Here is a 23,582-nt window from a genome sequence, read left to right on the forward strand (position 1 = left end):
GCCACATATTCCAGAAGGAGGGAATGGAGTATGTAAATCCTCCATGCTCTCCAAACAAACAACAACAAAAAAAAGCCCTTTGAACAAGATTTGTTTCCTCTGATTTCTGTACCATCGCTTAAGTTTTTAAGCCTCGTCTGGTCTTTTTTAAGAGACTAGTATAAAGCTTGATGCTTCTTTTCTAAATCACGTGGAGAAAACTGTTGGATTTCAGCTTTTAAAATGCTATCAGGTAACCAGCAGTGTGAAATGTGTAGGATTTAAGAATAAATGGGCAAATCCCCAGCTTGGCCTCCAGGGAACCTGGCAGCTCCCATCAGCTGATGGCCTCAGGCCCTTCAGGATTATGGACTGGTCTAACAATCATACCCATGGACTCCACTGATTGTCCCTTGGTCTTGATTGTCTCATTTTCTATTCTGGGCATTGCGCTTGCTAGTATACTCCCTTGCTTTCTTGCTATTTCCTATTTTTGAAGTTGTTCTTCTTTCACCATGATTATCCTCCCTGAAGCAACTTTCTTGGCTTTGTGATCTCACCTTTTTGAGAACTTCATTTCCAAGAGAATGATGTGTAGCTGCCGTCCCTGGGCAGCATATGTGGGAAGCCATGGAGAACCAATGTGATGGGAGCCTCTGCCCCAGATGAGGTTATCTGGGAAGCCAAAGTTGCCAGTGCTGCTGTAGCATTCTTGGCCCCTCTTCAGCAATTATTCCGCCGCAAATCTGCAGCTCTCTTGGGGGATCTGAAGACTATGGGAGCTGTCAGGACTATCCGCAAAAGGGAGAACTGTCTCCCTTCCATAATTAGAGAGCATTACAGCAACAAAACGTTCCTCATGTCCTTATCTAAGAGAGGCACCACAGGGTACAAAATGCTGACTCTTCAGTCAAAACATAGCTTCATCTGGTTCATCTGGTTATTAGCAGTGATTACAGGGATGACACTCTTTGTCTCACACATACATGCATCCGCTCTTATCATATTGTGAATTTATATTGGTTTTCTCTGCCTCATCCCTTCTAAAATGTTTTCCTTGAAGAAACTTACGAAGAAAGTCTATGGGACATGTTGAGTAATATTCTTCAGAGGGCTTCAGTGCAGCATGGTGTTTTCATTGAACAGTAGATGTAGTCAGCAGCTGTATTTCACTTGGAGCATGGACTTAACAGTGATTTTTATGTGGGGAAGCCATCTCCGGCTTAGTTGTCATCAGCCCCTGTGTCTGCAAGTGCTGTTTGTTACACAACTAGCTTCCTAGAAATGCTTCATTGCAGAAGCTTTGCCTGGAAGAAAGGAGACCAGTGGTAGTGTGGGACTTCTAGACACTTCATGGTCCTGGGCAAATCTCTTACGGGAAAATAACGTCACTAACCTTGATATTTTCTAACTAGCACAGAAAACTTGCATTCTAACTCCTTTTCACCAGCTCCTTCTGGTTGAGTTTACTTGCCTTTGTATATTAAGAATTGCTTGGTGCCGTATTTGCTCCCTGACTGTCAAAACAGAAATCATTGTGAGTCAGGCAGCATCCTCACTCATGTTCACACTTTGCTGTGGCTCTCAACTGCTTTGCTGAGTGGAAAAGGAAGCAGAATTCACTGCAGAGTCTACAGATCTGCATGCCTCATTCTGATAAAGGCTCCCTGAAGCTGATGGGAAGAAAAATACAGCCCTCTATCACCATCATCAGGTTGACCAGTAACTGATCTCCCTCCAGCAAGGCGGCAGGAGGAACACCACAACACAGAGCAAACAAGTGGATTTTATCATTCCCGACACAAACAATCTTTAGAAAATATTTCTGTGCTTTCACAGCATGAAAGAACTGCAAGTGAAGTCAGTGCTAAGTGAAATTCATGACTCTTCTCACCCAGCCACAAGAAAGGCACAGTTGTGTTAGTAACAGCAACACCACTGACCAGAGATGAGGCAAAGGGCTGATCCATTCTTGCTCTCGCACTTTCGTGGCATTGGCAGTGTTTGGCCAGTCTCCAGCAGTTTACTGGTTGTGAACATAATTAGTAATAATTCTGTGACAGTCTATCACAAGAATGATGATAAGAAAAGTGTGAGCAGAAGTCAGGCTTAAAAGAGAAAGGTTGTGTTGCTGGCTCCTGCAGGTTAGAGGAAAAAATTGTCTATGGAGACTTTGCATTTACCAGATGTTCTGTATTTGAAACTCCTAAAATTAGTCCTCAAAGAGGTAAATTAGGCATGATAGATTTCAGAGTTAATCATTACTATTGCATATTTGAAACACCACCTGGTATTTGCAGCATAATTAATGGTATTATGACTCTTGTACAGTGATTTTAAATAATCTTTAGCAATGACTATCATTTGTACTGGTTGAGAAAGATAATCCTATCTGCATCTGTAAAACAAATTATTCCGTGCTTTTTGTCATCCATTCACAAATTCTCTCTCATTTACAATATCTTTGCAAGAGACAAGCCAGAGTGAAACTGAAAAAATGCTTCAAGAAACAGAGATTTGAAACTGTTTATCAGACCTAAATCGAACTCATGTTACTATCCATTGCAGGCAAACAAACCTCCTAGTGATATGTTTTATCAAAAGGGTGTGATTCCTAGCAATACAGCTCACATGTCCAACAGCAAGTCAATATTTTCATACAGCTGCTCTATTCCTAGGTAATAGCTAACTGTGCAAACTGATAAGCACTTCAGTGCAATCAATAAGAAAAAGAAGGTGGGAAAATCGACACTTTATTTTCACAAAATCATCAAAGCACAGAATTGCTTGGGGAGGACCTTAAAGATCATTCAGTTCCAACCCACTGCTGTGGGCAGGGCTGTCACCCACTGGATCAGGCTGGCCAGGGTTCCATGCAACCTGGACTTGAACATGTCCAGGGATGGGGCACCCACAGCTTCTCTGGGCAGATTTGCCAGTGCCTCACCACCCTCTGAGTAAAGAATTTCCACCTAACATCTAATTTAATTCTCTCTATGTAAAAAGTCAGCCGGCTCCTGTTTATACGCTCCCTTCAACTACCGGAAGGCCACGAGGTCTCCCTTGAAGCCTTCTCCAAGCTAGAACAAGCCCAATTCCTTCAGCTTTTCTTCACAGGAGAGGTGCTCCAGCCCTCTGATCACCTTTGTGGCCTTCGTCTGGACATGCTCCAACAGCTCTACATCCTTCCTATACTGAGAGCACCAGGCTTAGACAAAGGACTCCAGGTGGGGCTTCACAAGGGCAGAATAGAGGGCACTATCACCTCTCTTGCCCAGCTGGCCACCCCTCTTTTGATGCAGAGCAGGATGGAATTGGTCTTCTGGGCTGCAAGAGTATACTACTGGCTTGTGTCCAGGACTGCCAAGTACCTTTTCGAGTTTCAACAAATCGTTGCTGTGCATGCTGGTTTCCTGCCTCCTCTGCTTGATTTCTTGTGCCGGGGAATGGAGAGCTCTTGTCTTCTCATACAGATGTCCTTAAAGGGTTGCCAGTTCTGTTTCATTTGGTACGTCCCTAAGGACAGTTTTCCAGGGGATTCCATCCAACAGTTCCTATAAAAGCCAGAATTTTGCTCTCCCGCTCTCTCAGAGTCATGACTCTTCTCTTTGCCAGGCTCTCAGTCCTTGAGATCATAAACTCAACCCGAACATGGTTTCTGCAGCCCTTTTCTGATTTTTGTACTTAGGATATGCTCATAAGTGGTGATTTTTAACAGTTGTTTGCATTAGCTTAAATGCACATCCGAGTTGAGTCTAAAATTTTCCGCAACTCTCACCTTGGGGAATTTTCAGGAAAAGAAACAAACACTTGAAATTCCAGTCCAGGTAACACTCAGATTTCTGTTAATCTGATCCAGAGTGAGACTTCATAAGGAGGAAATTCCTCTTGAATTCAATTGTATTTCATGCTCATTATGCTCTATTATATATGGGAATTAAAATAGTCATGGATATTGAGCTTAAAGTCTTCTGCAGAGCTGCTAAGCAAAATTCTGAGGCTGAAATTGGTTCTGGACCAACCCTCAAGGGCAGCTTTCACCATGTGCTTCTTCTGGCCTTGTAGCTCAAAGGCCTCGGGGTGTCAGTAGCAGCAGGTTTACTTTTGTATTCATGTATTGTTCGTGGGAGCTTAAGATGTGCTGTATCCATAGAGCTCCAGTGACGTCAATGGGGTGAATGTACAGAAATCAGCCAACCTAGCATAATTTCTTTTGTGCTGCTGTCATTGCTTGGGAACCAAAGATTGAACAGACAAACCCTAAGTCATCAATAGCACTACCGCAGCTGAAAACTAAAGGAATACATTTTGCAGCATCCCCCAAACCCACCTGTTGAGTAGCACTGAAGCTCAGGGAGCAGCTGGCTCTTGGTTGCTCTGAGTTGAGTGTACAGCACACAGTTACCATAGATTTATGTTGGTACCATGCTCAGGTCATCATATTTTGTGGATAAATAGCTAGCCAAGCTTGCCCCTGAGAAAATGAAAGGAATGCAAGGACAGCAGAGCTTACTGATAATCCTCAGAGCAGGTTTGCTGGTGGTCTCCCGCAAGCCAGAGGAATGCACAGATAGGCCTCATCTTCTCGCTAGAGCTGATGATAAACTTTTTTAAGCTATAACTCCTTTACTGTCAGCTGAACACTAATATGAAGGCAGCATGTGACAGCATCTCAGACATTGGCCACCTCACTCCGGGTAGAATTGTTTCCACAGAAATTGGTCCTCAGAAGCACTGTATCTTCTCCTACATCTCAGTAAGCTCAAAGTCCACAGCAGCTCAGCAAGAACTCTGTTGTCATGGGTGTTTCACTGTAATTACTCACCTCATTCACACATAAGTGCACCTAACTTGATTTTTAGAAGCTCTCTCTTCCAGATGGGCAAGTGTGAGCTCTTTTTCTAGACTAAAGGGCAGAATCTGGCACACACAGGAGTGACTCACTGCTCCTGGGGTTCACGGACCTGGGATAAGCCCATCACTGTTTGAATGCAACAACTTTTAGTGCAGGCAAATCTGTTTGGTTGGATGATCCCCAGACTTTGGAGTTGTTTAGATCTCTTTCCTAAGGCAGCGTTTAATCTGCCTATGGCCTCAGATTGTTTCTATGTAGGAGAAACCATGAGAGTTTTTTTATAAGTCACAGGGCCTGGTTTGTAGTTTTCCAGCTGAAATTCTCCTCATTGCAATCCATTCTTTGGCCAGAAGATTACTCACTAAATCCTTCCTGCTTGCACAGTTCACACTCCATCATCTTCAAAGTTTTTGCAGCATGTCTTTCTTTGCTAACAGCTTCGTTAGGAATGGCTGATCACGAATTTTTACTTTCCTGAGACAGCTTTCCTGGATGGCAGCCCACCCTGCCTATCTGTGTGCCTTTGGTATTCATTTTCTAATGGCTCCATGTGTTCCTTCATTAAGTAATACAGGCTACAAAGGTTAGCCCTGAGCACTAGCTATCATAATTTCTTGTATATGCATTTCACTAGAGATGCACTAATTATTAATGCTTTGGAGTGGTAATAACCCTTTGAAAACCTCTGCTCAGCAGATCTTTGCCAATACACGCACAAAATAAAACAAAGCCCAACCATGCTTGGTGTTATTTCCTTGCTCCAGCAGACAGCAAAGTTTTGGGAGCAGAGTGTGGTGCTGCGCAGCTGTCCCCTTGCTGTGAGGCAGGGATTTGTCTAAATTCTGCCTCCAGGATAAGGATAGTCAAGCTGAGCTTCCCTAAATGGGAAGTCATCAACAGGAGAGAAAGCCAAATGGGATACAGATAAAAGAACTGAAGGTTGTGGTTGTGCCCTCATCCAACTCCTCCTATTGAATGGTTAGAACTTTTTGTTCTAACAGCAGTCTCCAGTGAGTTGTCATGCTTTGTTGTTCTACATCTTGACTTAAGCCTGTCTTTCTTATTTCTCAGCATACTTTGTGTTTCTCCTGTTCCCATACTCATTTCTCCAGGCTGACATGGTGCTGATGTGCCCACAGAAGGCAACACATCCTTCCTCCTTTCCTCTTCTTTATTTTTCATACTTTACACTGACCTCTTGGCTTTGATTTTTTCTGTTCCAAGCTTGTAAATTTGAACACATTCTTTCTCCCTTACATGCATTTTCAAAGTGTTTCAGGTAAGGTTTGAAGCTTGAAAATAGCATGCGCAAAAATTTATTCAGACAGCAAAAGTACTGAAAGAAGGAAGAATTATTACAAAATGTTACTTTTTTTTTTTTTTTCTGACAGCTTATTATCAGGTTGCATTTCATACATCTCTCCTGTGGACAGTCAAAAAGAAACAGGAAAACTGTAGTATAAAATTGTTGTTACAGACTTGACCTGGTCGCATCCTTGGAGAAAAGGCTTAAATGTTGTTTGTGATAGAATACAATGCTGAACCAAGCCTCACCACCCATTCCTGCAGCCTAAATGAATGGTGCAACCATTTCGGTGTGGATTAGCTGCGCATGCTTAAGCAGTGACTGATAGTATCCACAGCTTCCTGAGTTGGGGTGTTCTGCCCTCCTGGATGCTGCTGTACTGTTGCACAGCTATGGTCGTTATCTTCCGCATGGGATTTTTTCAAAACATGACCTTGTTCTGGCTGCAGAGGAGTATAGCGTACATGGGGGTTGTCCATGGGGGATGGTGCAACCATGCCCCTCTGGGCTCCCTGGCATTGCAGCTGCAGCAGTCCGAGCGGGTAGGCACAACTCCCAAGGTCACCCTCACACAGATCAGAGCTGCAATTTGAGTAAAAAGATGCTTCCAGACCTGCTGTGGCTGGAATTATGCAGTAAAAGGACATCCAGCTGGGATGTCATAAAAATGAACTTGGCAAGCGCTGCATGATATGGGGTCTGTGCAGCTTGGCCAAATAGCCTGTGATGCTCAGCATGTGCAAGGTCAGCTGAGGGAGGCAGCAGAGGGGAGTACAACATCTCACTTCAATATGATATCCAGTGGAGCTGCCACACTGAGACCTAGTGTTAGCCAGTGCTGCTATTAAAGACTCATTGAGGGTGATGAAGAGCAAGACTTAAACTAAAAGAGGGTAGATTTAGGTTAGATGTTAGAAGGAAATTTTTTACTTGGGGTCTGGTGAGGCACTGGAACAGATCACCCAGAGAAGCTGGGGATGTCTTATCACTGGAGACATTCAAGGACAGGTTAGATGGGGCCTTGAGCAATCTGAACTTGTGGGAGGCAGCTCAGCCTCCACGACAGGGAGTTGGAACTGGGTGGACTTTAAGGTCTTGTCCAGCCCAAACTATTCTATGATTCCATGATGATATGAACAGAGCCTTTTGCCTTGACTCTTACTGATTAGCTCAGGTGGTGACCACACCACGCTCTCTGCAAACACCGGGGTTTGCTGACTCCTGTGCCTTTTCATCCCTACCCAATGCACTCATGGCCTGGAAATGAAATCAGCTCAAGGCTGAAATTACAGAAAAGGCAAATACTCTTTGTTTCATATCCAAGCAAGTTTTGGGTAATTCCCTGTAATCCTATTGGTAATTAAAAGGACACTCAATCTACGTATAGAGCTTTCATGGGATAAATTCATTTCATAAGCCTGTTAAATATCTTGCACACATATGGGCATTTGTACATTCATTTCCTCTTCTAGCTAACGACAACTAGATTTCTTTCATTCTGGAATCCCTAGAATTTCATCTGTTCGGGATGAACAGCAGTGCAAAACAGTGATCTAATGTTCAATTCAGTGCAGTGTGAAAAAGCATTTCCATTTGTTTGCTTGAAATCTTCAGCCTGGTAACTTTATCAGATAGCCACAGTTCTTGTGCTGTGAAAAAAAAAAAATCAATTGTTATTCTCTATTCATTTGCACTAAAGCACCGAGTCTTATGTATGCTTCTAGCAGAGGCCAGTGTCTTATCTTTTACCGCGTGCTGAAGAATCTTAAGCTATGTTTTTCTTTTCCCGGAGAAGCTGTTCCCTATCTCCTATCTCTGCATTTTTCTAATTTACTGTATTTTGAAACTGTGATGACATGCACTGAAAGCAATACTGAAAGTGTCTCTGCACAGTTTTGTGTAGCACCATAATAACCTTTCCCAGTTTGCTCTGTCCCTGTGACGCAGGGGAGGGTTTGCATGCCTGAGCACCTGAGCACTCCTTTTAGCTGCACTATCTGTATGATTAAAAGGTATAAAATACAAATACATAAACATTTTGCAGTCTGCTGCAACATTCATATTACTGACCACATGCTTCTCAGTCTAGTTGCCTTTCTGAGCCTCTCTAAGCACTGAGGTATTTCCAGGCAGCTATTCACATCAACATGAAGAGCTCTTCCCTGACTCATAAAAAATAAATCAGTTTGTGGATGGGCATGCATGGCTAAAATTGTTTTCTCCCTGTGTTTGACTATGTTTTTATTTGCACTCAATTTCACCTGCAAGCTTATTGCCCAATTATTTATTGTTCTTGTGCCAATTTTTGCAGTCAGTTTTAGATGTGAGTATCCTGATTTATTTTGTATAATCTTCAGCTGTGTAGCACACACTGATGCTTAAAACTTTTCCATCAATAGTTCATAGCACTCATATTAATGGCCTCTGTGCATGCATACAGGATGTACTGAATGGTCCTTACACAGAGCTTCATGGACTCCACTGGAAACCTCATCTATAATGCCTAGCTTTTGGCCTCTTGCATATTAGCCTGAGAAAGAAATACACTTTTACCCATGACAGCCCAATATCTTTAAGAGAAGAATTTGTGCTCTATATGGACCGAATCACCTTTTTCCAGTGCGCTTGCTTGACTCCTGTGAAGAGCTCCAGCAGCAGCTCAAAATGCCTGTCTTGGGTTTGTGCCCAACATGGAAGCTAGCAAAACTGAGAATAAGTTGTCAATAAAATAGCCAAAATGCTAGAATTACTCCAAGCAATGATTTAGAATTACCAAAAGCAATGAAAGATGTCCAGTGGGTTTTATTAGTAAAAACAGTGTGACTGCCATCTTCAGTTTGCACAGCTCTATGAGCCTTGGAAAGGAGAACAGAGAAGTGAAAAGGGTTAGCAAGAAAACTGAGACAGTCCTAAAAAAGATAACAAGAAAGCTAAGTTGGTTGCAGGGCACATGAATATTTGATGGCTGATATCTGAGGATGAAGTTCTTTCAACTGGCACTAAACGTGCCATCTGGTTGAACAACTGAAATAGTTTGAACAAGGGACTGAAATCTGCAACACCCGTGCCTGTATTCACAGGCATACATGAAGGTTTCAGCCCTTCCAGCATGTGTGACATTATCTAGAAATGAAAATTGAATGTACATAAAAAACATTTTCTTGGGACTTACATGGAACTCTGGGTTCTGAAACTATTTCCTACAACATAAGTATGAAACTGATCCATCTGTCTTTTGTAGCCATTAGGCTGGCTACATCCTCAGTACATGATCCAGGAAAAGAAGCAGGTTTATGCAGCTGCCACCACATCAGAGCCCTGTATATTTACTGATTGCAAGGAGCATTTGCACAGTAGGAAACAGCAAGTTGACTAAAGCTATGGGAAGCCTCAGCACAGCCAGACTTACAAAAGGTAGTAAAAATTCAGACAGCTGAAGAAAATTATTGAATTTTAGACAGGCTTTGAGAAGCTAAATGTGTTCAATGGCTGCTTTACCATCTAGAAAGCTGTAACTCGTTACTGGCTGCACTGGACGTAATGTTTCGGAGTTTAAAAATAGGCTGCTTATATTGCTCCTTCTGCTTCCCCAGGAGTGCCGAGAACATTCAGTACTTATTAAAGAAGGCATTAAAAAGAAGTTGAGGTTTGCATATTTCTTTCTGTGACTTCTATTTAAAAAATAAAAAATAAAAAATAATTATAAAAATTATCAAAAAATAAAAAATAAAAAAATAAGCCAGAATGACCATTTATAACTGTTCTTGGAGGAGTCAGATGGCAACAGAAAATGGAAAGGAGGGGATATACCTCTTGATGGGTCATGAGGCTTTCTACTGCAGGGGTGTCTGGGGGTTCCTGTTCTAGTCCAAGAGAACCTCTTCACATCCTGATCCTTTCTCAACAGCCTTCCCACAGCAGACCTAGGAACTGGCTATCTTCTGAGGCCGTGTTCCATGGAGGAGAAATAGGAAAAATACCATGTTCCAGTCAATAGGTAAAAAGAATAGAAAAGGACAATAACCACACTGTAAATCACAAGAAAGTAGATCTCAAGGGTTTTCTTTTGGATTGTGCTACGGAGGATCTAAACTCTGGACCAGTACCAGCTATCCAAGAGATGTTGATCATCACAGTGAACTGTTACAATTACATGTCAAAATGTCCTCAGGGACATTTTCTGGGACATGAGGCCCCAGAAAACTTCTAGGGGAGCTGTATCACAAAAACACCACCAATCTCATGTTATGCAAAATCTTGTAGCTTATGCTTGGCTTTCATGTTCCTGTATCTGATGTAGTGCCTCACAGAGAAGACTCAAGGATGTGCATGAGGCTTCTCACAAAGAATTAAGCAGAGATGAGGAGAAGGGGTCTTTCATGAATTTGTGCTTGTGACTCCTAGGAAATATCTTTGCATTTTTACAGCAGCAACTTGTAAATAGTGCTTCAACTGATTTGTTTCTATGGAGGTCACTGCTATTATTTTTGCACTGAAGATATTACATTTGCATGCAAAGGCTCCTATCAAGATTGAGCTCCCCATGGGGCTGGAGGCTGGGCAAGAACTAAACAGAGCAACTTCAGCATAGCTTCATGTCCACAAAGGAGCATTTTAGGCTTCAAGGGATGCCACTATGTCTCATCAAAGTGCTGAATCTGAGGTTAAAGTAGCTGTTGAGGCTGTGTCTCACTAGGGTGAGATGGAGCACTGGGGAAAGATAAAAGGAGCAGAGATTTAAATGAAGATACTGGTATTGATTCTTTCCCAATTTGTGCGCCCTTTTGTGAATCATAAATGAATTTCCTGTATGCCAAGGACCTACTAAATCTGTTAGCACGCACAGTGAGTTTTTAGGAGAACGTATCTTACACTCACAAAATTCTACATTGCATAGACATTGGAGTATTTAAGTGAGATTATGCCTATAAGTATTTGTTGAGGTACAAAGCCAGCCTTTGACTTTAAATTGTGTCACTGGATTTGAGGAAGTGAAATTCACAAAATGGTAGAAAGATGGACGAAGAACAAATTAGGGCTGTTTCATCCCAGAGGCTTATGCCAGGTTAATGCATTTGGGAAGATGGGCATGTCATATCTCCCTGTGCAAGCCAGACAGAGGAAGAACTGAGCCAAGGGATGTAAAGCCACCTCTGAAAACCAGTCAATGAAATTGAAGCCTGTGTCACAGAAGTCCTTCACCAGAGTCATTAACACATGATTTATTTTTTTCTCTTCTTAATGAAAGAGCCTCTGCACTCTCAGCTTTTTTAGAATGTATGTTAATAACTAAATGAAAAGAGAAGCAGAAAATACTAAATGTCTTGTATTTAATGAAACTACGCTCATTTTAGGTAAATCAGTAGAATTTCCCTGCAGAGTTTCTTGTTACAGAATCTATACAGAACTCTAAACAACCTAAAAATTCCCCTGGTATTATGAGGGCTTCTGGTATTTGCAAAGGATCTTCAAGCAAGCTGTTAAGCTGTGATGTTTTCCTTTGCAATTGGCACTAAAAAATCTTTCCATCTACTTTTGTATCAGAGGTAGACAGAAAAGAAAAATTCCAGATCCAAAATTAGAAGGAGTCTGGTATTGAAAACACAACACTGGCATAGTGATGCTGCTTTTGGGACTGGTGATAGAATTACCTGAAAACTCCAATGCTTGTGAATTTTGAGCACAGGGGAAAGAGTTTACTAAAACTGGAGTAAAATATGGCATGCACGTGCTGTACTTACAGTGTAATAGCTGTGCTTATGCTCTCTTAGCAGTTGCTATTAAATATGCTAGTAAATATCACTGGTAGAAGATCAATGTATGTACAAGATGATGTATATATTCTGTATTTACTACCTATTTTTGGCATTAAAACTTGATTTGCTGAGTCAAGTCACTTGATGACTCCCTAAAGGGGTATTGTTGTGTATCTTTTGTAACCCATACACATGCTTTGATATGTAAGATATAGCCATAAAATAAAATGTTATTTATTTTCTGAAATGTTTCAAGATTGTGAAAAAATGTATCTATGCCACAAATTATATCAGTTGTTTCTAAACGAGTTGGACCTGTGTACTGCTGCCAACCCATTGTTTCTCTCCCAAACAACCACACACAGTCCTCATCAAGGTGTGTAATGGAGAATATCCCTAATGTGATTCCCAGTCCTTCCTCTGGGTTACTTACTGCACCTTTGAGGGTCACTGATGGAAACCACTGCTGTAATACCAGTGGCTCTTAAACTATTTTAAAACCTTGAAAATCATGGTTCCTCATTTGGACCTTGATCTTGCAAAGGCCCTAATTATAAGCAAACCCTGCTATGGGAAAACTTGGAACATAGAAGGCAAAGAGCTTTCTGCAGTGGAGTCCCAAAATCTCCAACAAGAGCAACAGTGGTAGAATATTTTTTTCCCTTCTGAGCTGGAGAAATGCAAAGCCAACTCTGAACTATGTGCCAATGATGATACTTGCACTGAATTAAATGACTCAGCCCAGTGCAAGCACTCCACCTGAATTCCTTCTGAAATTCAGAGCTCTTCCCCACTGTGTCTTTCTGTTTAGCCACTGTGGTTATAAAATTGAGCTGAGCACACAAAACAGTGAAAAACATTTTCATAGTGTGCAATTTACATAATACCATGCCATTAGCTTAAAACCCAGCAAATATAGAAACAACTGAATAGTTTCTCCTCAGAATTCCCAAGTTTCTTCAGCAAACCCACACAGCAACCCCCACATGCTTGAATTCCTTGTCATGGTTTTGAAGTCTAACTGTGGCAACACATGTATTTTATTTTATATTTTATTTTATTTTATTGTTTTGTTCTTGTTTTAATTTCATGACCTGCTCAGCTACTTCTCCTCCTCATCTGAAGTTTCTGGAAGAGGAGTAAGAGGAGACGCATGCATGGAGTCGACCCAAAGCTTTGTAGGACCAGGCATGTCCATGCCTCTGCCATCCCTCTGCCCCTGCTGAGTCCATGATCCCTCTTCCTCCTACAGGTTGTGGCTTTCCTTCCCTCAACAGTTTTGGTGCCACTGAGGCACTGGCACAGGCTGCCCAAAGAAGCTGTGGATGTCCCACCCCTGGAGGTATTCAAGGCCAGGTTGGATGAGGCCCTGGGCAGCATGAACTGGTGGGTGGCACCCTGCCCATGACAGGGGGTTGGAATTGAGCAGACTTAGATGTCACTTCCAGCCCCGGCCATTCTATGATTCTATAATCATTGCTGGGCTCTGGTCCCATACCATGGTAGCTGGAAGAAGCACTATCTGTTGTAGTTGCATTCTGTACCCAGTACTACACCACTGCTGCCAGCCTCACGGATGTTAATTACACTTCTTCAAGCAGAGGTACTCTAAATTTAGTCTGGTTGGGAGCTATTTGAGAAGACAAATGGTGTTGATCTATGGTTGATGGGCAGAATAAATAACACAGGAAAGCCTTGCTAACAGCTACTGTGCAGTCATATGTCAACAGTATCAATCAGCCAAGCTACGAGCAGGTAATGCTCCACTCACCCATGGGTGGGCTCAGCTTGGAAAAGGGAGGTGCAGGAAATGATGCTGGGCAGCCAATAATACAAAGCTAGATACCTGTCCCCAAACAAGAAAACTCCACATCGATTTAAAACCTCAATTTGACATTCTGACCATTTTTTAGACTTAAAGTTGCTTTTTTTAACTTTTCTTCTTGGGCAGTCCTGTTAATGCTTTAAAATATGATCTGGTTTGTGTTGTGCTTATTCCAGAAGTGGCTTCTAATGTTGTACCTCTGCCTTTGTGCCTGGACCGTTTTTTGCAGACCACACATGTCAGGGTTGCTTTGGCAGACTGAACTCACTTCAGACTGTGCCCATTCTGAAGCATTCAGTGTGTTAGTTCTCTTGGAGAGGCTGTCTGGAGGACAGGATGAGGATGTACAAGTGAATGAAATTAAGAAAGAGCAGTAGGAAGACAACGGGATGTGGATTTTGTGATGAAATCTTCAATTTGCAGATTTTCATCTTCCTTTGTCAGCTTTATCAGGAAGTCGAGATAATTTGTGTTTCCAGAGAGAGTCTGCTTTTAAGACTTATAAAGGTAGGTATCTGACCTCCTAAATCTGGACTTCGATGCTCAGTAATAATAAGTTTTCGTAGGATTTGGGCATTCATACCCTTTTGCTCATTTTCAACACCCTTTTCTTTTTGCTCTCAGAACTGCAGTATTGGTACCTACAAAGTCGTACCACAACTTTGTTAGGAAGTGCCACATGCCAGCCTTTCACATTGCCTACACTTGCCTTATTGTTCAAACCAACCTACTGTTTGGATGGGCAAGATTATTCATGAGTCTGAACCGGTCTGCAGCATTATGCGAATCCATTATGAACTGAGCTTTTCATACATTTTTACATTTCAGAATTTCTGTTAAAACTCATGACTGTAACAACTCTAATTATACCATCATTTAAAGAGTTTTATTTCCATTCTGGCATAATTGACTACTTGCTTGTGAAATAGTTTATTTTCTGGTTCCTCTGACCCTCTACCAAGAAAATAATGTTTCTCCTTTCCTCATTATGCAATTACATCAAGACACAGTAGCTCACTGAATGATATAAATGTCAGTGAATGTTATTCCCTAGAAAACCATTTGTTCCTTTTCCATTCACAGGCAAAAGTTTGCTTGAAGGGATTTAAATTTTACATTAATGAAAAGACCTGAAGGCAATCATCTTGATGTACAGAACTTGCTAACCTGCTCCTATTCAGGAATCTTTCAAGGACCAACTTGCCATCAGATCACAAGGTAACATCTGTGCCATCAAGTCCATTGGCAGCAGTTGAGGATCTGATATGCAGCGAAGTGCTTCAGGGTCAGGAAGGGACCTGGGTTCTGTGAACTACATATTTACTGACTGTAAAGCCATTCAGACAGTTATTTTCTCTTTGTTTTAAAACAGCCTGTGAGAAATAGAGAACATTTCACATGTGAAACAAAGGGCTAATGAACAGTCTGAGCCACTGACAGCCTTACCTGCATGGGACCTGCAGCATTTCCCATCCTTTTGTTCTCTATTACAAGGATCAAATCCCACTCCTCTGGTTCCATGATGTTTCCCTGAAGTAGGAAAGGAGAGTGATCAATTTAGGGGAAAAAATGGCCTGAAGAAACACCTGCCTCAGAAACTTCTCCTGTCATGGCTGACAGAAGCACATTTTCTGAGTGAGAAGAGGGGATTCATTGCACCATCTCATCATGAGGCAAGCATAAAACAGGCCAAAGAAATTGCATCCTGAAATTGCCTATTTTTTTCTGTGGATTCTAAAAGTGATGTAGAGTTACTGGCACTAAGTCACACCTCTTGGCTGTAGACATCTCACTTTGGTTGCTAAAATGCACACCTTGCTGCACAGATGCACACACTGCCCCATGATGGATGTCCAAGAGAAGATCACCACTGTATTTTCTCCCATTCTCCCAAAAGATTACAATATCTGCAGATCCTTTGGACCCGATTGTGCTGTAGCACCGCTTTGACTTATAATACTGATTGGTACGTATCACTCATGGGAGCAGTAACATATGGTGAGTGATTTAAAAGGCAGTAATTGCTCATCTGTAAATTCTAGGGAATCACTCTCTTACTGAAAGTTCTCTGAAGCTCTTAACCAAAATCTATTTTTTTCATTCAACTGAAAATAGATTTAACTGATAAATGTGTAATTGCTTTGCCATGCTGAAATACACTTTAGCTGTCAGGAATATTATGATAGCAGAGGCTAAATTCAATAATATGTCTTAAATATAGGACACAATTTCCCACCTATTCTGAGTTTCAGATATAGAACAGGTAGATTTGAAGTAGCTCATATTTGTGCTCAGAATAAGTTGAGTCTTACTTGCAATCTTCCAAATCATACCAAGGGAGATAAAAGCAATGTTACCACTCACCTGAGGAAAGCAATATGGGATTTCTGACTCTGGTAAAGCTCTGAGGTATTTTGGTTGTGATGTGATGAAATTTCAGCCTTTCAAGTAGAAGTTCTTACCATTTCTGTCAAGATCAGGACACTTGGAGACTACAGTCTGATACATGCTATAGCCTTTGTTGATGTTGGATGTCCTGAATCACTTCTCTACCATCTGTACAACTTCACAAGGCTTTCAGGAAGATCTGCTCCTTGATTTTCCCAGGAACAGAGGAGAAGCTCACTGGTCTGTAGTGTCTCAGGTCTTGCTTTTCTACCTTTCTTAAAAATGAGTGATGTTACCCTTTTTCCAGGTACCTGAGACTCCATCTGATAGCCATGACTTTTCAAATATGATGGAAAGTGGATTGGCAACAACATCAGCCAGTTCCCTTAGGACCCTGGGATGCATGTCATTGGGCCACATAGACTTTATGTTCAGGTTCATCAGATGATCCCAAATCCGATCTTGACTCCTAATAGAAGGAAATTCACACCGCAATCTCTGGCTTCCAGACCTTAGAAGTGTGTATGAACAGAGGAGTGTCACTGAATTCCTCCATGTGGAAAAAATGGCTTCCATTGACATTCATTAACACTTGCTGAATATTTATGAGAACAAACAGCAGCTGTGAGCACAGTGAAGTGATGCATGGTGCATTTCAACAGTGATGACAGCAACAGTGATGACAGCAACAGTGATGACAGCAACAGTGGTTCACCTCTACTACTGCAGATTTTGATGAGTATGGCATGTGGGCTCTTGGTCATTGCTGGCAAAACTGCATAGCTAACAGTGGTGACTATGTATTTTGTCACTGAGAATTTGCTTGTCAAAAAGTGATATTGTGCTCTTTGTATCTGTTGTAGCTTCCATGGAAATAAATAAAAGCATTACTTTCAGTGTGACCTTTGTATTTTGGTTAAGAAATTGTTGGCTACAGTGTAGCAGAAAATTGCCCAAATTAAATCATATGGAGCAAGTGACCCTGCAGTCTGCTGATAAATTATAATGCTCTGGTGTCTGGTCTGGGAAATAAACTAATTTCCATTCTTGCAGAGGTTAGAGACGGGCATGTATAACAGAAATGCATTTGTTATCCAACACAGAGGAAGCTATCTATCTATTAGAAGAGCTGTGTGCATGTTGCTTGAAGTACCACTTGTAGTCTGAGTGGCATAGCAAGGAACAAGCCCAGCATGCCAGCCCTGGTGTACCAATGTCACCACCATGGCAAGGCTGTGCACCAGGCACAGCACCATTACCAGGTGAAGGAAGGGATTGTCATGCTCTGCTCTGCACAGACACACCTGAAACACTGGGTGCAGCTCTGCGTGCCACAGTACAGAAAAGGCATTCCCTGATCCCAAGTCTAATTCCAGCTGTGTCACTGGAAAATGAAATACTTCCACTGGTTTTATTGGAATGAGTCTCAATTTTCACACAAGCCACTGAGATCACGAACTGATCATGATCTATCCCTTCTATTTATTGGCGATTCTCTTTTACTGTAGCATTAAAACCAAAAAATGTTTTAGGACACCTTGAATTACTCTTTTATTGAGTAAAATTACATTGGGACTTTTGCTACTTTCATCCTGCAGGTATAAACAGAAGGGGTTCTCTATGCAACCAGAAATCTTTTACAATACTATGCCATTTTCGAGGTCAAGAGGACATCCATGGGCATTTACAGTACAGCCAACAGCAATGTGACTTTTATGATAATGCAATTACATTTCTGTTTGGAAATGAAAATAGCGGTCTCCTAATTGCTGGGATCAAACATCAGATCTCAGGAGGAGTATTTGCAGACTCCAGGCTTGACAGTAGTTTCTTAAAAATTAAATGAGCTCTGTAGATATCAAGATTGTTTTGCTTTTAAAAGAAAACACTGTATTCTTGACAGGGTGCTATTGGGCATAATACCACCACTTTTTTACTAGTATTAATTATATATTTTAGATATTTCAGATAATATTTTTACTAGAGAAACAAAAGGACTGCAGATTCTTTAGCAAACTAAGATATTTATTAACATAACATCAGGTTTTATTATGCGGCTTTCACAAAACTATACTAAAGTATTTGAAGAATGTTTTAGCATAATGCTTTAATTCCCTTCCTGATTTAAAAATAGATTTTGTACTAAAGGGAAACAAAAGTTGAATTATTCATCTGTATTTACCATTTCATTTTAAAATCTTACTACAGATACCTGTTAGCAGTTCTATCAGTCAAGACATATGAAAACATACTGAGAAGTTTTGTGTTTTTAAAGCTGTAATGTTCAAAGTTACTGGTGGTTTTGAACCTTTTCCTCCCTACATTGAAGGCATGGCTGTTTGAAATATGATGCATCTGAACTGAAAGGTTGTCAATTTCTAGGTACATCAAAGAGAAACTTTGGGACATTTTGAACAAAACAAGAAATATTATGCTGCTTCTATAATTCTGAACCTTTTGCTAAGGTCCTTTGGTAAAGTACAGTAATATGAGTAATGCCTGTAGAAGGTGATAGAGACACACCATTGGCTTGTGAGGGAAATCAGGATAACTTCTTGCAGTCTTTTAATGCCAGCACTCACTCTCTTGGTCTCACTGCTTCTCTGAACCAGTCCAACTTTAAAAAGAGGAATAAATCTAAAAAAAACTCCACAAACAAAATCATAAAACAAATAAAATCCTATATCCATTCAATCTACATGCAAAAGCACTGGTTGCTGTACTGGAAGGCATAAACTGATATGACATTGGAACAAGATCATCATGTTCAACCAGTAAAGTATGTCTAGTCCTCTCCTCACAACACAAACAGCCTCAAAATCTCCAAAGGCAGTTCTACCACCTGCCTACCAGACCTCCGAAAATTAATGTGTGGTATTCACAGAACCATCAGTGCCTAGACTGCAAGTCCTAATTACTGAGAAATCTTCAGTGGCTGTGCCTACTTTAGGAAAGAGTTCACAGCGAGAATAAGTTAGGGGAATGAAGCAGCTGCTGGTGAGTCCTGACATCCTCACTGTTGGTGGTTCTCAGTTTTTCCTGTAGATTGATTTTTATCTGGTCCCTTGGAAGAAAGACAGCCGTCTTGTACATGGCTTGAAGTTGCCCATGGATTTTGGTTGTTTGTGTGGGCTCTTGTGTACCCCGCAGGTGGCAGCATCATTAGCGTCCTTTGAACAAAGATTCCAGGCTCGTGGAATAACTCTGCTATGATTACACCAATGTGTGGGAAGATGGAGATCTGAGGATTCCTTCAAAACAGTGCAACAACTTTGAGGAAAAGCCTAAATGTTAACAGAGGTATGGATCACCTTGAAAGAATTTATGAGGTCATCTAGAATATCTCTATTGGTGTGGCCTTAAGGTGTCCAGAATAGCTGGAGAACAAGACTGAACATAAGAGATCTTTGTGTGGCAAAGGCAAACTGGTTTACTTTTAAGACTTTTTGGACCTTGGTAACTAGTTGAGGTAATGGCTACGTACAGTGTATTTGAAGGTGTCTGCTCACATCAAAGTAAAAGATTCCTTGTGTTTGGTCTTCATAAGGGATTTAGATGAAGACTGTAAACCTCGGAGATAGCTGTAGGAAAAATAGACAATTTTTTATACTGAAGATATGGTTTGCATACTTTTCAGTGCTTTAATGCAGGTTGTTGGCTAATATAAACAACAATTTGTAGAGGTTTCACTTTGCTGCCTTTGATGAATCTGTATCTCAGATTGTTTATTTAGAAAAAATTGTAAAAATGGACGTCCTTTCCCCTGCTTGTGGGACAAACTCCAACTCAGCAACAGGAAATATACTGTATGGCAGTATTTCCAGCGATTTCACTAAAACTAGTCTATTTTTTTTTTTTTTAATATTTCTTAGCTGAGATAAAATTTGGGCCTACACAAAAGAAAGCATGTCTGTCGCAGGTAAGCTGGCAGATCAAAGGAGAGAAAAAAAAAAGAAAAAAAATGGAATGGAGAAAAGCTGATCCTTAAAGTTAATTCTTGTTTCTTTCAGGCATAATAGTAGAGACTGGCCTTGTCAGAAGCACTGTTTATATATTTTCATAACGTTATACAAATATTTAGAAGCTTAAATTTGTTCAACTCACACATTAGTATTTTATGTGCTGCCAAATGGCATTCAGTCAAATCCAACATGTTGTTGATGACTACACTTTTAATAATTTGCTGGAAAATTGGTTATAAGATTATTTCTGAGGATCTGGTTTATGTTTCCAAAAATAATAATGCCATTGCAACTTCTTTTTTCAACCCATACATGTTTATGTTTTCCAACAAATCCATCTTTTGACTGCATCAAAGGTTCACTGTGGATGAAAAACTTTGGAGATGTGGACTTCAGGCAGAAGTCACTGTACGACTCAGTAGATTGTCTCATTGCTGATATCTGCTTCCTTATCTATCAAATATCAATAACAGCAGCTGCCTCTGTACTCTGTTGTATTGCAATAGAAACCACATACGTAAAAAGTGGGTAGTATTCTTCCATCATCATTTTCATCCTTTGCTTTATATCAGAAACTCTTGGGAAGCAAACATTTTCTTAAGAAAATCCACTTTCAAGAGCTGAGAGAGATCAGCTAATGATTTAAAAATAAGATGACTGAAGTTAAATGACTAAGTATCTTCTGAAAGTGTGCATATAGAGTACTTCCAGAAGAGGTTTCCTGCTGACATCAGTGAGTGCAATTGAAAACAAAATTATTTATATAAACTATCTAAATATTTATTTCTTTAAAAGCAAATAAATATTGTAATTAGTTAATATTTATAGGAGAATTGTGTACTGTGTTTTTAGGCTAAGCTGACACTCAAAATAAACAAAGTCTTCAAAAAGAGCACTTACACATACTTTAACAGCATTCTTGTATGAAAAAAAAAAAGTGGAGTAAATCATGGCACAGGTCCTGCACTTGTATCATTAGGCTTGAATTGCCTCGGCCAGGTTTTGCATCTTTAAAATCATATACATCCCTATGTGAAATGAGCTATAATCAGACAAATTGAATTAGTTCATTATAGTAACACTTATAAACAGTCCTAAAGTTAATGTTCAGTCAGCATTTAATAGCAGGGGGTCGGATTTTTATCTTATAATTTCATCAAGAAAAACAGCTTTGAATCAAGCCTCATTAAAATGGTGCAAATATTTTTGCTTTGCTAATTAAAGATAAATTTGTCTTTGTATAAATCATGTAGGCTTAAGAAGCAAACCACTGACTGATATAAGAGCTGCCTTGTATATCTAAAAGTCTTTCGATCTGAAAATGCTATACTGAAGGTACTCAAGTCCAGCTTTATAAGGAATGCTTCTCCAGCAGTCCTTATCTGAAAAATATTACTGATACAAAATGTCCTTGTAAATAAGAGAATAAACAAATACCAATGGATGGAGAAGGGAGGAGAGAAAATTATGACTTTTTTCCAAGAACCATTGTGATCTCTTTGTGATCACAGGTCTAAAATAATTTAAATGTAGGGTCTTTCTGGCCCTAGCTGTGAAGAAAATGATTTTTCTAGAGTGAAGTATAGGACTGCCTGGTGGGACATACTGCAATGGAACTGATCACAGTGCTTCTGCATCAAATAATTTTTAATACCAGAATGTATCATTGGAAGATATTGGAAAAATCCAGACATACTGTCCTTTGCTTATAAAGTATTGTGCTTTTCCTTCAGAGCCTAGATCTGAGTATCCAAACTAAGGAACTAGATTCTCCCCAACACTGAATGGTTTCTCCACCATTATATTGTTCTGCCCTACAGTAAGTTTCACAGGAAAGTGTCCAGACTGGTCTTGAATATCACCAAAGAAGGAGACTCCACACCTTCTCTGGGCAGTAAAGATTTTCTTTTCCTGTGTTCATGTGGAACTTCCCATGTTCCAGTTTGTGTCCATTGCCCTTTGTCCTGTCACTGGGCACCACTGAAAAACATCTGATCCCACCCACTTGATTCCTGCCCATTAGATATTTGTAAGCATTGATATTGGTTCTCTGCAGGCCAAACAGTCCCAGCTCTCTCAGCCTTTCTTCATAAGGGAGGTCTCCAGGCCCTCAATCTTTATGGCCCCCTGATGGAGGAGAGATCTGCATGCCACTTTTACTGTGTAACCTTGGTGATTCCCATGAGGTTGTGCTGATGTTACACTGATGAAGGCAGTGCTGAGCCTGCACTTGGGGCTGGAGCTGCACAGTCCCTAGGAAAGGGCTTGCACAATGGAGAATACCTTGGTTTTTCTTATTAATCATTACAAGAGAATTGCTTATGCTTATGAATAATTATGAGAAAACTACTTATTCTCTTTCCTGATTGTAAGTACAGTGGCTTAAGAGCATAAGAGATGCTCTGCTATGTCATTTTGTCTAGTACTGCATCCTCAGCAGCAGAAAACAGTGAATCCTTGGGGAAAGAAATCAGTGTTAGGTGAACATTTTGGCTTTTTATCCCACAATTTTAGCTCAGCAAAAGGAGTCCTATGGACCTTGTGAGCTAAGAGAGTTAGCTGATGTTTCAGTGTTGTTAGATTATATTTCAACAATGTTTCAAGACTTTTTTTCATTAACTGATTCATATTTTTTATCTTTTCACCTATGACAATGATATAATTACATACTGCACAGAAGTACTTGTGTTGAAACCTGCTGATATGTCAATTTGCAGGATATGTCTATATTCTTGTATTAGAAAAGATAGCAAATTAGTTATTCCTGTTAATTCTACATATGCTACTGTTGATTTGTCTGAGTTCTGACAATTCACCCTAACACAGGGAAAGGTATGAGCTTTGAGGTATTGGGTTGCTTTGACCATAAGAAGCAGAAAAGGACAAAGCCTGGGACCAAATGCTCTCCTATCTGACAGAAGATATTTTCTTTCAAACTGAGACCACATCTGCCACACAGAGGCTGGCTGGCTTATTTCTGCAGTCTATCTCGCATAATGGCAAAACTTGATCAGTTGTCATTTGTGCATTTATCCTATCAGTCACAGGCAGTCTTTTGCAAGGTAGTTTTTTTCAAATCTCAGAATTTGGGTGAGTTGTAAACTGTTAATTATCTGTAATTTGTTCCTCCTTGAAGCTCAATATCTCATTTACTTCTATGACTGTCATTGCCCAGACAGAAATTGTATCATGCAATTTAAGCAATCATTAGTCTGGCTGAAAATGAAACCTGAAAAATCAAAGGAAAAGATTTATAGATAGATAGATAGATAGATAGATAGATTTTTTTTTTTTGTAAGGTATTTGAATAGAGTAGAATTATATCCTAGTCAACAAGAAATTTCCAAATGGTCCTTACACATCTCAAGCTGATCAAAGCCACCCTTTTTCTCTTGAGAAAGCTTGACATATTAAATGTGATTTTCGTTCTGTAATTTCAAAATGTTCAAGTTGACTTTCTGGAGAAGTTTTTAGGATATTTTCATTTTGGAATTTCAAAATTTAATTAAAG

This window comes from Lagopus leucura, unplaced genomic scaffold (assembly GCF_019238085.1).
Source record: "Lagopus leucura isolate 7727_CA_CO unplaced genomic scaffold, USGS_WTPT01 Super-Scaffold_73, whole genome shotgun sequence".
Lineage (NCBI taxonomy): Eukaryota > Metazoa > Chordata > Aves > Galliformes > Phasianidae > Lagopus > Lagopus leucura.